This window comes from Drosophila persimilis, unplaced genomic scaffold (genome assembly GCF_003286085.1).
Source record: "Drosophila persimilis strain 14011-0111.01,24,50 unplaced genomic scaffold, DperRS2 tig00000002-arrow-pilon, whole genome shotgun sequence".
NCBI classification, from domain to species: Eukaryota; Metazoa; Arthropoda; class Insecta; order Diptera; family Drosophilidae; genus Drosophila; species Drosophila persimilis.
This window is the reverse complement of record NW_020825289.1, coordinates 20,692,882-20,709,437: the sequence shown is the minus strand read 5'-3', so window position 1 is coordinate 20,709,437 and position 16,556 is coordinate 20,692,882. Positions and strand designations below refer to the sequence as shown.

General features: G+C 46.4%; 1 long non-coding RNA gene across 1 annotated transcript; it reads right to left on the bottom strand.

Moving 5' to 3' along the window:
- Positions 1 to 8,325: 8,325 nt before the first annotated feature.
- On the bottom strand, positions 8,326 to 10,752 carry LOC113565233. Its single transcript, XR_003408542.1, has 3 exons — positions 10,636 to 10,752; positions 8,444 to 8,510; positions 8,326 to 8,383 (listed from the first exon to the last, which is right to left on the bottom strand). It is a non-coding gene; the product is annotated as an uncharacterized LOC113565233 (long non-coding RNA).
- Positions 10,753 to 16,556: the final 5,804 nt, after the last annotated feature.

Below are 16,556 nucleotides of genomic sequence, written 5' to 3'. Positions count from 1 at the left end.
GCTGGTGCCCCCTCTGTCGCACCACAACCATCTCTCTTACTCCTACTCCTTCTTCTCTTGTGGTTTTGTCTCTGTGTGTGCGTGTACAGATTCAAACGGTTGGAGATTAGCATAAATGAGATCATTAAAATGCGCTTACGTCTGTGTGGGTGGGTGGGTCAGTGCCAAAGTACAGAGAGAGAGAGAGACAGAGAGACAGAGAAAGCGTCTGAGGTCCACCTGGTTGAGACTCCGAGGAGGGTCACGGACTTCCTCCTTTCGCACGTAGCCCACAAATGGCCTTCGTCGTTTGCACTCCTGTCCCACGAAGGTGTCACGGCTGTTGGTTCGTGTCTCCGCTGGGCGGTCCAAAAATTTGCATAATTATTTCGACATCTTTTGGCCGTTGTACTGCATGCTCATGCCTCCCCCAGTTCCAGTTCCTCAGCTGTCCTCAAAATAGTTTTCTCTCTGCTCTACAAATTGCTCATTACATTTAGTATGATGAGGCAGTCGGGATGGAAATGGAGGTGGAGCTAGTGGCTCTACCATTTGTATGCACTGTCCTACAGAATACGGGCTTGGATGTCGACGGAAAGATCCCAATAGAGATCCTAAATAGATCTACAAAGTGAAATGGTTGTTTAGCTGGATTTTATTCAACAATATTACTAGATTTCTTGCATTTGATTGGCAGAAGGGTTGGCCGTAATGCGCTTTTCACTTTTCATTTAATTTTTATTAACTATCCCTAGTTTTCTCTTTTACTTAATTTTCATTGTCCTGCATTGCAGTGCATTCAGTTAAGTTAATTGGACTGTCATATACGTGGGTACCTGTTGCTTTGTTCGCGCTTCCACTCACACGCCAAACATTTTGAGGAAGACACCATATATAGGACAAGCTCCTAATTTGCCATAGGAGCTTTTTACTGTTTTGTTCTGTTGCCACTTTTGGGAGCTGCCGCCGCTGCTGTCCCATCAAACCAGCTAATTTTTGATGATATCCACAGGCGGTCGGTCAGGCATTTGCAACGGGTGTGAGTGGCAATGGCAATGGCTGGGGATGGGGATGGGGATGGGCGATAGAGAGGGGGTTCAGAGTGCATCATGGGAGTGCACTAAAAGCCCGTCGGTAGCTTCAAATTGAATCAGTCGTCGTCGGGTCGCTTGTGTGTCTCTCACTGTCCGTGAGTGAGTCCGCCTCTGTTTCCGTGAGAGTGTCTGTGTGTGTGTGTGTGTTTTGGAGACCTGGGGTCGAGTTTGGTGTCCATCGTGGAAAGCCGAAACGCCGGGCGACGTGAGGCACCTCTCATGAAATGTGACCGCAATTGCGGTTCGTTAGCTGCATTTCAGCTAGTCCGCATCCCCATCCCCAGCCATGTCCGCATCCATGTTGCAGCGACCACTGAGGAAGCCTTGCCACCTGCACGTGCTGCCGCCAAAAAACAAACCCCAAAAGAGGGGAGGAGGGATAGAGAACCTCCTGCATCCTCCATGGGGGTTGCAATGCCAAAAGCGTTGTGCTTAAGTGGTCCCAGCGACCAAAAGCACTTTGACCATGTGGTGGGAATACCCTGCCATCCTGGCGTCCTGGCGTCCTGGCATCCTGGCATCCTTCCACCTCCCCCTGCTTTAAAGCTTTGTAGAACAACCCCGAGGACCCTGGAGGTGAATGCGTTAGCTCCTGGCAGGGATTATTTATGATGAAAAATATCAAACGCTTTGAGGATTTGCCAGGCACTTAACGGCAATTAGCCTCGGGGCCACACACCTGTGGATTCAGCAGACATTTCGACCCCAAAAATACCCATTTGAAGGGGAGGACGAGCGCTCCATCCACCTGCATCCGCAATCACAGCTCAATGCTCTCTGTGGCCCCCAGCGCTCGGCGGGATTTGCGCATCATCAAATGACCAACTTGAGGTAATTACCAACAAAGACGAGAACACACAGATCCCCGTCTCCATAGCATCCCCTGCTTCCTGCCTTGAGCAAATTCTGGGCAGGCACGCACGGAAAAAACTTCTGTCTGTGTCCAACTCCAGAACCCCCCCTCCCATTTTGGTGTCTCCTTTCAGCGCTGGGCAACGTGACAGGCATGCGGAATGAGCTGGAGCCGTAGCCAACGTCCAGCCGGAGGAAGCTCAACAATTTAAACGGATACTGTCCTGGATTTCGAGGATATGTCGCATTAACAATGCCCTGACCTACTCATGAGTGCCAAATGAGTTGTTAGGGGAGCAGAAAGGCAGACGAGGTAAGTGACAAGGGATGTCACAGCCCACACTCCACTCCGTCCTCCATCCTGTCCCCGCATGTGTCCTTGGTGGCAGGGGCCCGTGACTTTTGTTGCCAAACTAAATATTGTTAGGCAAAGTAAACGATGTTGTAGACATTGTACACCCAGGGAAGTGGGTGATAGAAGATGAGTGGTGGTGGAGCTGTGGCGTGGTTGGAAACGGGGTGTAAGGGAACGGAATTTAAGGCTGATTTGCAGGCTGTATCATCATGTTTCAGTAACCAGCATCTTAGATCTTTGATTCGTCATAAGTTAACCATAATGGTCTGTAATCGGCTGTGTTATATGTATAGTCCGCAGAAGAAATAATTGAATTTCTACCAAAGGGATACTTTGCATCCATCCCCTCTTCTCAAGCGCGAGGACTCTGCCTTCTGCTTTCGATCCAGCGCCGTGAATCAGAATGTGCTCGAGCCTCCTGTGCCTCCTTAGATCTACCAGGCAGGACCTATGCTTCTTGTCTTGTACGGTGAGGCTTGTAGCTGCTGTGAGGAGGCCTAGGGTTTTTGGGGTCCGCCGAAAATTAGGCACCGTCTAACGAGAGGCAAGACAAACTCCTCTCTTTAACAGTCGGCAAAGAGGGCCTGGGATCAAAGAGTGGGTCAGAGCCAGGTCAGACTTCCTCGTCGAAAGGAGAGCGAGTTCGAAGTCGAAGTCGGACAAGATAAAAGGCTATAAATAGATGGCATTGGACGCCATTGCGGGATTCCAAGCCTGGTCGACAGCATTGGATTTTGTTCACCAAGTGTTCACCTCTATAGTGGCAGCCGTATTTGAATGTTCAAAGAAAGAAAAAAGAGAAAAACCATCTAAATACAATAACTAGTGAAAAGTAGCCCAGGCAGTGAGGCGGTGATTAGTGAAACCTCTTCGATACACCCTTTCGACGGGTCACCCGTTTGGGTTTTAAATTGGAGGAGGCTCGTCTTCCACGACTACCAGCTGAAATTCGTAGAAATTCGCCGGAGCTTTGGGTCGTCGCCTTGGAGCAGTTCGGCGAGCCAGAGAGGAGAGGCCAACTAGTGCCCGGCAGACGGCAGCCGCGTCGGCTTGTTCATCGCTCCGCGTATGCGTCCATACCCCGTGCGCAGGGGAGGAGGCAAAGAAAAAAAAAGTGTTCTGCAGTGGCGGCAAATAGTGGCAGATCGAACTAGCAAATTTCTCACAATTTCTCGCCCAGTTCAAAAATAACAATAACAAAAAAAAAAGGAATCAAATATAAGAAACAAATAACGGATCGTAGTCAGATGCTCTAAGCATCAATACCCGAGTTATTTTATTCTCCCTCTCATTTAGGCTTCTTTAGCTCGCTATCCCTTTCTATCTCTCTCCACCTAACTTTGCGCTGCGGGCGAGCCCCCACATACCGGTGCCCGATAAGCGCCGCTGATCTGCACATAGGAATGCAAGACTGAGCGCAGAGGAATGTAAGGCGGCGTGAGGGACGGGAAGAAAAGAGACAGACAATCACCGTTAAAATTAACTCGATCTGCCTGAGCCACTCGGTCGTCATCTCATTTTTTTGTGTGTGCGAATTGTGTGTGTTCTTCCTTTTTTTTTAAACTTTTCAGGGGCCCAAATCGGAAGCGCTTCGTCGATGGAGGTTCCTGTAAGTCGTTTAATTGAATAAATAAAATATGTATATGAAAGTTCGAAAAATATATAAAAATATGAAAGTTCGCCACGGGAGCGCACCCAATTAGTGGGTTGAAAAGAGAGGGCATCGGAAAGTCACCTCTTGATTCTTTTCCCTACGCCTCTCGTACATTACACCTTCTCTTTTGGTGGATCGCTATGCCCAGCAATTGCTCACATAAAATTTTCTTACATTTCTTTTCTTTTCACTCCTATTCAAATCATCTGTTCTCTCTCATATCTAGCCTAAGCTTCTTATTTATTTACAGTACTTTACTCAAATTATTTAAAATTAAGTCGTAGCCAATACTCGGGGAAGGGAGAAGCTAATGAGTACATTAAATTACTGGGGATCACTAATTTTAGTCATAAGAAATAAATAAACGTTTATAATGTCTGAGTAGAAGCAATAGTGTTTGATCTCCTGCAGCAAGCCCCTGTAGGTCTCGCATAATGTAAGGGGTCTTGTAACAAATTATGTGGTATCGGGCACAGCAAGACCAAGGTAGGGTGGGCGAACATCACTCCTCATGAACAGCTGAGGAATTCTTTTCGTTGTCCGTTCACCAGTGCAGTTATTGTCTTTCGTTTTAGGTGTTGTGCTTTCCGTCCGGTTTCGTATGGCTTATTGACACGCATTAAATGTAAAATAATAATAGGGTAGGCCTCAGCTTAGGAGCAAATAAACAAGAACACCACACTCGTGGCCGACGAGCCAGTAGCCGGAAAATTGACAGCGTGCCGCTTCAAGCTGAGAGGACCATCTCGCCTACATCGTGGTTGCACGTTACAGTCTATTACCGTTAACCGAAACCCAATGCCGGTGAGACCGTTCAAGTCTACATCCTACCAGCGCCGCTTCTCCTTCAGAGAGCACACCCACCAGCTCCTCATTTTCCTGCTCCTTGGCTTGCCTTCTATTAGAGATTTCCTACTTCATTTTCCTCAATTTTTCACCGTCTCTATGTGTGTTGCCCCATTATGAAACCCAAAGCCATGACACAGAGAATGTTGCAGTCGCGGGACTAGGACGCACCTTAAGCAGACTGCAGCACGAACACATATCCGTATTCCTGTGCGACCCACGTCCTGGATGGAGGAAGAAGACGGGAAGGAAGAAGAGAACGAGGCCCTAGCTCATTGTTGACGCAACTTGCTCATTAATTTTTTACGCTTAATGTGTTCTCATAATGATTTTTAAATTGCGTCTCAGATTTCACAGATTTGGGCGGCCATCTCTCTGGGCTTTCATCAGTCGCTTTCCCGCTTTCCCGCTTAGCACCACTGACGTCAGAGCCAGAAACAGCACCAGCAAGAGAGGTGAAGGCAGCTCATTAGTGACCCGTCCGTAAACAAGAAAATTCATTCATTTATGGTTGCATTCATTCATTGAATCAATGAATCTCTGATTTTTCCCATTTCATTCATTCATTCAGTCATTGATATTTACGTAAACAACGCAAATGCAAGAGGATATACAATAAAAAATAAATTTATTGAACTGCCATGATGCAAAAATGTACAATAACAAGTGACGAAAGATACCTTTGTGGATGGAACATTTTGATACCCTATTTCTTCAGTGTTTAGTCAAGTGGGAGTATTCGAATCTCCAGAACAGTTCTCAGAAAAGTTTTCAGTCTTTCAGTCGGGAGCCATATGATATAGGGCCATATAGGGATATGATATAGGGACTTGTTATAGGGCGAAAATCGGCATGTGATTATTCTGATACTGATGCCTTTGCTTTTTTCTAGGTCGGAGATGCCTTCTTTTGCTCATGGCAAACATCTGTTAAATATCTACTCCCCCCAGCAAGAGTCTAACAACTGAAGAATTTCGAGTTGCTGCTCTGACTCCTACTCCTCTGATTCCTCCTTCTTCTGGGCACACAAAACTCCTTTTGCAGCTTTGAGCAGCACGCATACGCCACGTTGTGCACTTGGACAGAAGAGGCCGCCTGCCGTTTGGCTGTGTGGGCGCCCAGAGAACTTTTTGTCCGGCTGACAAATTTAATTACTGCTTGGCAGCGGGAGTCTCTCCTCCACTGCTGTTTCCTCGTCACTGATATGTGTCCAGACCCACAGACAGGCAGACGAGCAGACGGAAGGAGGCATGGGCTCTTGTGGGCCCCGAACTGAAGTCACTTCATTTGATGCGTCAATCAGCACAATCAAAAACTGCAGCCATGAAAATCAATTAAAAACCCGTTGACATACTGGCCTAGGCCGGGCGGAGGTCCTAGGAATCCAGGACGAGGCTCCGGCGCCACATCAAGGCTCCCCAGGATGTTGTGTCTGTCTGCCTGGCTGCTGCCTCTGCAACTGCCACTGCCTAGGGCTCGGGGCATCCGTTGGCTGTCAACAACGTTGAACGTTTTGCAATTGACGCCGCCAGGATTAACATTTATATTTCAGCCGGCTAACAGGGATCCATGGGGGATGGGGAATGGTGACAGGACCCTATTCTGTGTGCCTTTTTTTTTTGCTTGTTTCATGCTCTTTGCAATTCATTTCATATGCAAATGCTCTTTTGTAGCGGATACAAGTAACACATACGACTGAATGAGGCAGGATACACGGAACACGGGGCACGAGGCACGGGCGACGTGGACTCTGGCAAAACAAATCAGAGGCGAGCAAGCGACCAGAGATGATGCCGCACAATTCTCTGGCCTGCACCTTGCTCCTTCCCCCAATGGCAGTTATTTTTGGCAGGGGGGATCCGATCGGTATCAGTTACATGGGTGACGTCAGCGAGTCGTTGCATAGTTAATTGCTGCCACGCTGAGTTGCACAAACAGGGAGCCCGAGCATGGGGTACTCTCGCCCACTTAATAAATGAAATGTCATTGAGGCATGCGGCAATCAGTGCCGCACAAAACCCAAATGAAAACACAATTCAACACGCAGCAAATGATGCAGTGTGCGCGGCGGGAGAGCGCTGCTTGGCTGGCTGACTGAATGACTGACCGGTGAATTGGATAACTGAATGACTGACGGGATGACTGACAGGGTCCGAGCGGCGCTTTATCTGCCTCTTCAGGGTGCCACACAGCAAACAATGGCAGTGAAAGGCAGCGAGGCGTCTGCGGGTGTGGGTGTGGGCGAGGGCGTGGAGCACTAAGAGTCACACGCACTCGGCCACTTGTCATAGACACCCCCTTGAGCAGCCTAACCAAAAGTTGTGGCACCACCAGCAACGGAGACTTGTGGGATACCCTGGACTCCTGAGGGTTTCTCTAACACCTACACATCTATTTGTACAATTTAAGCTGTTTTTGTAGCTTAAATTCCGAAGAGTTTTCGTTCCTGGACCCAAACTAATATCATAGTTTAGTAACCCCTCTGCTACCCTCTCACTTCACAGAGAGAGGGAGAGCGAGAAGTAGGTTTCACAGAGAGATCCCCAACGAACAAAAAAAAGAGAATGGCAGCAAAGCATGGTCCAGCAATTGCAACATTGCAGCTCAACCCTGGGAATGTGGCAGTGCTGCTCCTCCACGGCTGCTGCTGGACTGCTGGACTGCTGCACTGCTACACTGCTACTTGCTCTTGCAACTGCCACTGGTGCTGTGTCAGCTGCAACTGATGACATTGTCAGACATCAAGGCGGCTCCCAGCTATGAAAGGACTAACAAGCCCGACAGTTACTCAGCGTCAGACGTCGGCAGAGGTCCCGCCCTGCCCTCTGCCTGTGCGTGTGATGGGGCATGTGGCATGTGGGAGATGCGGGGGCCTCGTGCAAATTAAAACTTGGGCCACACACTTGACACGTGCTTAGTTTGTGCTGCACTCGCTGCCCCATGACCCATGCCCCATGTCTCACTGTATCTTTTTTTTGGCTTTGCATGTTTGCGGCTTCTGCGGCTCTGCCCCTGGCTCTTTCTCTGGCCTGTTTGGGATCCGGCTCCGGTCCAAAAACTGGGGGTCGGAAAAGCGGTGCCTGCTCTGGGCAACATATCTTTTTTTCTGGTTCTGCAGGGTCTTTCCTCCCTTTTTTCCATGGTTTTGCTAGTTTAATTTATGAGATCGTGCCACCATCCCACCGCCCACTTGCGTGCGGATGCATAAACTTGTTGCACACACATTCCCACAGCAGGTGAAGGGTCAACTTTGCTGCTGCTGCTGCTGCTGCTGCTGTTTATGATGATGATGATGCGGCTGCTGATGAGGAGCGGCGGCTATCAGGGCGGCTGTGGCTCGGACTGTGGGTCGGGGTGTGGAAATTTATGTGGCAGCTTAAAAGGATTTGGTTAGAGGAGTCTAGTGGCTGCCATTAACTGTAATTAATTTTATTTTTGTACTTTTGAATCAATCAGCAAATTGAAAATACATCTATAGTTAATCTGAAATTAAGCAAATATAAAAATAAATATACAAATACAGATAGGCAATATGTATTACTTACGATGGAATTTGTATTGTATGGGATTGTTTTATGGTTTTTTTTGTGCAAAAATTTGAATCTGAATTAAAGAAATTTAAATAAATGCAAATTGTATCAATGAAAAGACGGATCTACTTACGATGGAAGCGCAGCGTAGTAGGATTTAACTGCTAATTGTCGTGCCAGAAAGCCAAGGCTTCTCTTGGCTGAAATGATTAAAGTTGAAAGAAATTTTATATTCAAATGTAAAATACAACAAATTAAACGCCAAAAATGGCCGCATTTTCTTGGACAAATCATTTAAATTAGCACAAATAGATTTTAATTGGATTAATTTGCTTTTCATTCGGAGTACCGAACAGAAAATTTGTATGTGGTGTGGCCTTAACTTAATTTACTTTTCTGGCCTGCATTTTGTTTGCCTCTTTTGGGGCAAACCTGCAACTGTTGCACAAAATATTGCTGTTGCTACCACTGCTGCCACTGCAACTAAATATGGTGATTGTTTTCTTTTGCTTGTAGGTCCCTCCTTTTCTAAAGGGATTTCGATTTTGGTTGGCGCTTTGTAATCTAAGGAAAGTATAAGGTATATTTTTCAATATGTTCTAATAAAAGCGCCTTAAAAGTCGCTCAGTAGAAAAGTCTTGTTGAGGAAAACTTTTCTGTTGTTAAAGGTAATTCAACAAAACTGTAAGAACTATATGTGAATACCCTCTTTGCACACTCTGACTTGACATTTGAAAGTTTGTTGATCAGATACATTCCATTGGATTGATCGGTTCTTAAGGGTATACATGGTTCGGTTCTCGCACCTGAAAATTTTTTCAGATATTTTTTTTACGCACAGACATATGTTTGCTTGCCAAAAACTGAATCAAATAGTAATTTATGGTCTGGGAACAGTTTCTGCAAACTCTTGCAAAACGTGTGTATATTTTGTTGCTATTTCTTGTTATTTTTTTTGTTTGAGTTGCATTTTTGTCATGACTTTGCATAATTTTGGGCATAATTTTTTGTAAAAACTAACTAACGGGAATTTCAGTCATGTGTAGGAGATGGTGGAGTGGGGGAAGGTGTTGCAGTGAGAGGAACACAGGTGTCTGTGTTTTTGCGCTGCAATCTAAACACTCCAACCAAAGCACTTGTTTTTGTTACGCCCTCTCTCTGGCTTTTTGATTGCCCCACATGCAAGGTGCACTCTTATAGGATGAGGAAAGGCTGCTAAACCAAAAAACCACGGCGATTCCACACCCTGTTGCAACACACCTTGCACCTACGCCCATGCAGGCTGAAAATGCATAACTGTTTGTGACTTCCCACTCCCCAGTGTTGTAGAGGGAGAATCATATACAGCGGCAAAAATATCACTCGCTTGCCCAAAAAGTCTGTGTGTTAGAATGAGATGGCAGGAGACACCTCTCACGTACGTGCATACATATGTACATATGTATGTGTCTGATGTGGTTGTGTGCAGCAAAGCCGCGGCGGGAGCAAAAAGCCGCGATGCAGAAAAAACTAGCAAACGGCAGCATGAAATTGCTCAATTTTTCTGAATAGCAATAGTCACACACAAAATGGAGGCCTACACAGCCCCCAGCCGGCAGTTCCACCCCCTAAACAGTGGGATCGCAACCTCTAGTTCATCTATCTTTCATGCGAAAGGGGATGGGGCATGATGGGTGCTTGACAGTTTGACGCCCCCGTTCATCATGCCGTGATGAACGTCGACTATAAAAAACCTTTTTTTTTGTCGCACTTTGTGTTTTTTTTATTTTAAATTCTGTGTTCCATATGACAGACATTTCACTTGACTTATGGAACCGAAACAGATGTGATGTCGTAGATTAGCATTTAACGCGGGTTCCCACTTTAAAATAAAATTAAAAATATGTACATATGTTGCCAACGCGAAAAAAGCCCACACATTTGTCACTAATTCAATTTATATGCAGCAGTGGAAACGATGTCGATCGGAAAAGGGTTCTCCCTCATAATTGAACCTCTCTGTCCATTTGGACCAACTTAATTAGAGTATGCGCTTAATTTAACTCAATTTAACTGTAAAATTGAGGCACAAATTGCGCAAATGCCAAAGAGAATACACACACACACACACACACACACACAAATGCGTAAAAAGAGCAAGCCACCAACAAGAAATAACTTGCAAGGGGCACACGCGGCCTTTGCGAAATTTGTATTTCATTTACGACATCAACTTTTCTTGTAATTGAGTTGGCATCGACTGCCCGGGCAGTCCACCACAGAGTCCTCGGAGCCAATGTCCATGAAAATCAGAGGCACGTAAATGCATATTTTTGGTGCACTTACCTGCATTGCGAATCGCCGCATTTGGCGCGGACAGTTCTACTGAAAGAGCTGTATCGGTTTTCGGTTTCGGCCTCATCCCCCTCGGCTTTTCTGTGCGTGGGGAATAAACAACAGTTCTCGTCCTAAGGACTTTAAATGCTTCTCCATTCTCCATGATCGGTTGCTAGCGTGAGAAAAGGGTTTCCATATGCATATTCATTTATAAAACTTGGCAATACTGGTAGTTTGTTCTTGTTATCGATACCTCTTTCTATCGGGCTATCGCTATTTCCATTTTCAATTACAATTTTACCAGCGCGTCGCCGACTTCTGGCTGCCGTCAGTGGAACAGTAATTTAATTAATTGAATTCATTTTGCCGCCAAAAACTCTGCCCGTGTCCACTGTGTATGTGGCTGGGTGGGCGTGTGTAACAGCAAATTAACGGAGTCTCTTTCTCTTCCTCCTCTGTCTGCGTATCATTGCATTTGTATGGAGCGTGCAAGAGGAGAGTGCATTTTCGGTTACGGTTTTTGAGGTTTCAACGGTTTCAGTTCTCTTCTTCGCTCTCTTTTTTTTTCTCTTGTTCTTTTGAAGCCATCCCAGGGCTGCCAACTGTCTTCAAATGCCTTTGTGGGCAAAAGCACGGAAAATCTTTTCATAAACGAGCTGCAGTTCCAAATACGATACGTCTCTTAATTTATTTTGCACCATCATTCTATCATCATTCTAATTAGATTTCCCCCGCAATCAATTACGAGTTCGTTGCTGAATTAATGTTTCAATTGATTCGTAATTACGTACGTCCCGCCAGCCCTGGTCGCTCCTACACCCCCCCACCGACATAATCCCGCCTGTTGTCCAGCCCCTGCTCCAAAATGGAAAATAATTGCAATCAATGGCGGCTGGCCAGACGACGACGATGGCGACGGCATCGTAAAATGCCTTTGTGGCATTTCAAATTAGCGCATCGCTTCCACAGCATCCATCGCCAGGATCCCTAGCGGTGATTCAAACTCAAAACAGGCCCAAAATGCCATGGTGGAGTGCGCCGAAGATAGGATACCGTCTGATAGCTGAAAGCTAGGCTATCGTCTACTAATTAGAGCGGCATATTCCTAAGAACGTGGATACCATAGGTCTGTGTTGTTGGATCGGAAGGCGACTTCGACATGGAGATTCATAGGTGCAAATGGACCTCTGAGTGCCCGAGATTCGGGATCGACAGAAGAGCAGGGACATAATTTAATAAGAGACAGTTTCTTCTTGTTTAACACAAACCATATACCCCGATTAGCAATGCCTTGTACCGGGTATAGATATACTATGTGCCAAATGGCTGGAACAAATCTGCAGTTGCAGTTGCAGTTACCTCATCGCCATTTACAGCCGTTGGTTGGCTGTCAGTCCGCAATTATGCACATGATGGGCTTCTGTACCAGTATGTACGAGTATTCAATGTGCGTTTAGGTTCTATCAGCTAGAAAATGTTGCTGGCCTGCATAAACAAAGGCATCCGTGGACCGCTGCAGCTACCACACTCGTGATCCCCATTTTGTTTCAGTTTCGGGGTTGAATTTTAATTATCATATAACCGCAGAGCAGACCAGGTTGGCAGAGCCAATGGTGATAGCGATGGCGATGGCGATGGCGATGGGGCAATGTAAACTTGATTATAAATTCAATGAAGTAACAGTGGGGGCTCCTGCATATTGTTCTAAGCATCGAATGGTAGGCACAAAAGGATGACAGGATGTCGTGTTGACGGCTTCAACCGGTTGCATTTCATCTGGAATCACATTTCTATGGTGAGCATTCGGCGGAAGTGCTGTCAATTACGCGACAGATGCCGAATCAGATGGAGGCGTGTCAATGGTATCCTGGAATACCTGCACGTACCATTGATGCGCTTACCTTTGGCAGTGATAGAGACTGCGTTTCCGTTTACTAATGACATGAAATTGCAATTTGAGACACAAGAGAATGTTCTCCAGGCAGGATATCTCCTGAAGCCTTTTCATGGCCTTTACTTTCAATACTCTATCAATATCATTTCAGTCGTATCTTTACCCCAATCCTTTTCGGAACTGCATTTTGGGATCTACTCAATCTGTCACGACTATTTTAATCCTTAATTCTATTCCCACACTCCCATTCTCTTTTATTCATCCTCTTTCTCTCTCTCTCTCTCTCTCACTCGTTCGGTTTCGACTAATGAGCTTTGGGTACCTTTTTGGCTTTTGAAGCTGGGCTGGGGCTCTTTGCCTTTTGCTTTGACATGTGCTCGAGTCCCTAACGTGTCCTTTGTAAGCTGAATTTGCATTTAGCCCGGGACTCAGCCTCAGTTGGAATGTGCAATGAGAATGAAATGACTCCTGTCTCCCTCTCTCTCTCTCTCTCTCTTTCTGCCTTCCGCTCTGGTTGCGTGGCGAGGTTGTGGCAGGGGCATGAGAGCAATGTGGCAGCTATAACCAACTGCTTGGCATGAGAACATTGTAGCCCGCACCCCGCTACTGCTGCTACTGCCGTTGCTGCTCCTGCTGCAATTTATGAAGTTCAACTGTAATGCGCTTTTAACCTGCAGCCTGCTGCAGCAGTCGCAGCCGCAGGAGCTGTAGGAGCTTCAGGCGTGTTGTGGCATTGTGAAGTTGCGGCCGCTTCTTATTATGCGAGGCACGTGGCCGAAAACTAAACACACAGCTACCACGAATCACCAGACCTGGCACTGCGAGAAATATCGGTTCAAGTTTTGCTGCTAATCTGTGGGGTACTCGTATTCCTGCTCTTGCGCTGCCCGATCTCTACTAAAAGCGCTCTTCGTTGTTGCTGCCAGATATTTTGAGTACCAGTTAAAGAATGTCGCTGCTGCTCTACGGCATTCAGTTCACAATGCAAGAAAATAGCTTGAGATGCAGTTGCATCGTTTACAAAAGTTCTCTTAAAGCTGTTCTGCTTTTATTGCTGTCGACGCGCTCTCTCTCTCTGCTGCTGCTGAGCTTCCATGCAAAGCCTCACTCTATTTCTCTCTTCCTGGATTAAATCTCAGCTGGCGCTGAACTTGACATTCATTTCCATAGGTGAACGTCTGAAGCTGCAGTTCAAGCCATGCTGAGCAGTGCGAACTCTCCTAGCAGATACCGATATTTTGGTCTCTTTTCTTCCAGTGTTGTCGGCGGCATAAATAGCGTTACTTCTCTCTCACATACACATGCATGCACACAAATAAGTCTGGGCAAACATAAAATGTAACATGCGAGCCGCATGTGCCGTGCACAATAAATACGCGATACCTTGGGGGGGTGGGTGTGAGGTGGAGGTGGGTTGCTGTCAAATGGCATGGGCATGGGCATGGTCAAGTAGTTTTACTAAAGACTACAAACTGCGCTGCAGAAAGTGCAGAGGAGGGAGGGGGGCTGAAGCGAGCGAGCGAGCGAGCGGAGCGGAGATCATGTTTCTTGGCACGCACACAGATGCACATTAATAACAAACATGGCTTATGGCCATGAAAAGAGTGTGGCTGATGGATGAGAGAGCGGAAGGGGGGGTCTGGACGGGTATGTCGGTGGGTGAGGTCAAACTTTTGACCACACCATAAAGCCACTGCAGTCAGCCACTGCCCACTCTCTGCCTCTCTCCCCCCCTCTCTCATTGGCACAATTAAAACCAAACAACAAAATTTGAGAACTAAGAGGAAACTGAGGCGTGAACCACAAGCTGCCATCCCCCGTCCTCCACCCAACCGGCATCCTCTCTTTCTATCTCTCTTTTGACTCTTGAAAGCGTGCACAAATATTTTGACACTGCAAATATTTAACAACTTTTTTGTCCTCTTGGCCTTTCGCTCTTTGCCGATAAGCAAAGTGATATGGTCAAGCGAAAGGCGAAAGAGGGCCACAGAGGGGAGCAGGAGGGTGCAGGGTGTAGGTGTCACATTGTGGTGTGTGTTGTACCAGTGAAAGAAATTCAAAGTCAAAGTTGTTTGGATAGTCCCATAGTTTCATAGTCGTATGTGGCACGGACGGATAACGGATAAAACAAAGAGAGTTGTGGGCTCTCGGGAGTGGAAAAGGGCTGTGAAAACGATGTCAAGGTGCATCCGGATCTCTGTGAGTCCACAGCAGAGGTGACTGCATTGCGTACACAGCTGAAGTTAAACTTAAGCACTTTGAATTTGGGTCTAAATCTATCCATCTATCAAGGGATATTTCTCCATTCTCTCTACTATCAGCATCTCTTAATAGAAGAGATCAGTCTATGATTCCGGTTTCCCCCACTGTACATGTAACTCCATCTATAAATCTATCCTCTTCTTATGATACATCATCGTACTCTATAGTAGCTTGAATTCCCATTCCCACTTACAGCATATTCTCCCACTTCCTGTTGGCTCTCTTCTGCCTGAATCTACCAATTTGTCCACTTTAAACCGAGCGCAAACCGAGTGCATTGGGATGGGGGCCAAGTGTCGGGCAAGGGCAGGAGGCCACGCGTGGACGAGTGTGTAAAAACCCAATAACCCAAAGCTCAAGGTGACAATGATGGAGAAGGCAGAAGGCGGAAGGCAGAGGCAGAGGCAGAGGAAGGTGGGTGAAGGGGGTGTCACAAAGTCACCAATGCTTCCATTTATGTGTGGGTGCCTCTCTCTCTCTCTCTCTCTCTCTCTCTCTCTCTCTCTCTTTGTGTGAGTGTATTTGAGCTGCTTGTTTGTTTGCTGTTGTTTGCTCTTGTTGGGGCTGCTGCTCTCCTCTGCTCTTGTTGTTGTTGTTGTTGCCTTATTATATTTTCCAGGAGAACAAAAGGCGACTGTTGCCTGCTGCTGTTGCTTCTCTGGCTGCTGCTGTAACTGTCTTTTCATTGTGGGACAATAGCTGAGAGGGAAAGGAAGGGACCAAGGGAAAGGGTGAAAGCACCTTCGCAGTAAGCAATTCATATTCTTGATATGGTCCCAGTCCCAGTCCCCATCCCCGTCCCCGCCCCCGCCCCGTCTCTTTCTCCCACCCTCCTTGTACACCATTCACTGTGTGTTTACTGTGCACCTTGTCGTTGTTGTTGTTGCCCTTTCTGTGTCCAAGAGTGCATAAGTCCAAAGTCAGTTATGGTGTGTGTGTGTGTGTGTGTCCGGGCAATACCCTATACGACTGTGAGGGTTGGCTTGTTTGTGGATTATCGGGTGGCTTAAAAAATCGTAATCTGATGGCTTCCAAGAGAGCTTTATGTCAAACAGATTTTTTGATTGCTAGAATTCCTTGGAGCTTGGTGTTGTTTTTTGATTACAGGGTATCATTCTTTAAATTTAATTTCAATTCATTCTTTAATGTTCATATTTCTTATATGCCGAAAGTAATAAAGTTTTCCCTGAAGGGAAGTTCATCGCCTTCAACGGGGTATCAAACATTTGCCTTGTGGATTCTCCAATCACAAACTCAATTTGTATTCTAGTTTTTTGCAGTAACCTTGAATACCATACAAATTCTGTGCCTTTTTTTACGAAGCACCGACGTTTTTCCAAATACGAGTATGCTTCCTCCATAATCGCATTTTCTTTTGTGTTGACCCTAAAAGCTACTTTTACAGGGTATCCAAGCGTCGCAAATCGGCCACACCGCAAATTTGCACCTGTTTCGAGGTCACACATGCAGCTTCTAGCTGCAGTTGAATAAATTTTGTGCAATGTCACGGCAATTATGTAAAACAGCGCCATTAGTGCAAAGATTTTCACCTCGAGCCGACCTGAGGGACTGACTGAATGACTGACTGAATGACTGACGAAGTGACCGTGTGAGTGAGGAAGGAACTGTGCGACTGACAGACATTTGTTGGAATTTATGAGGCATGCTGTTGCAAGGACAATGCAACCTGTATGCAGACGTCTGTGTGTGTGCTGATGTTGCCACCAGCGGCTGATGCTGGCATTGGTGAATTATTTATGCCAACTTGACATTT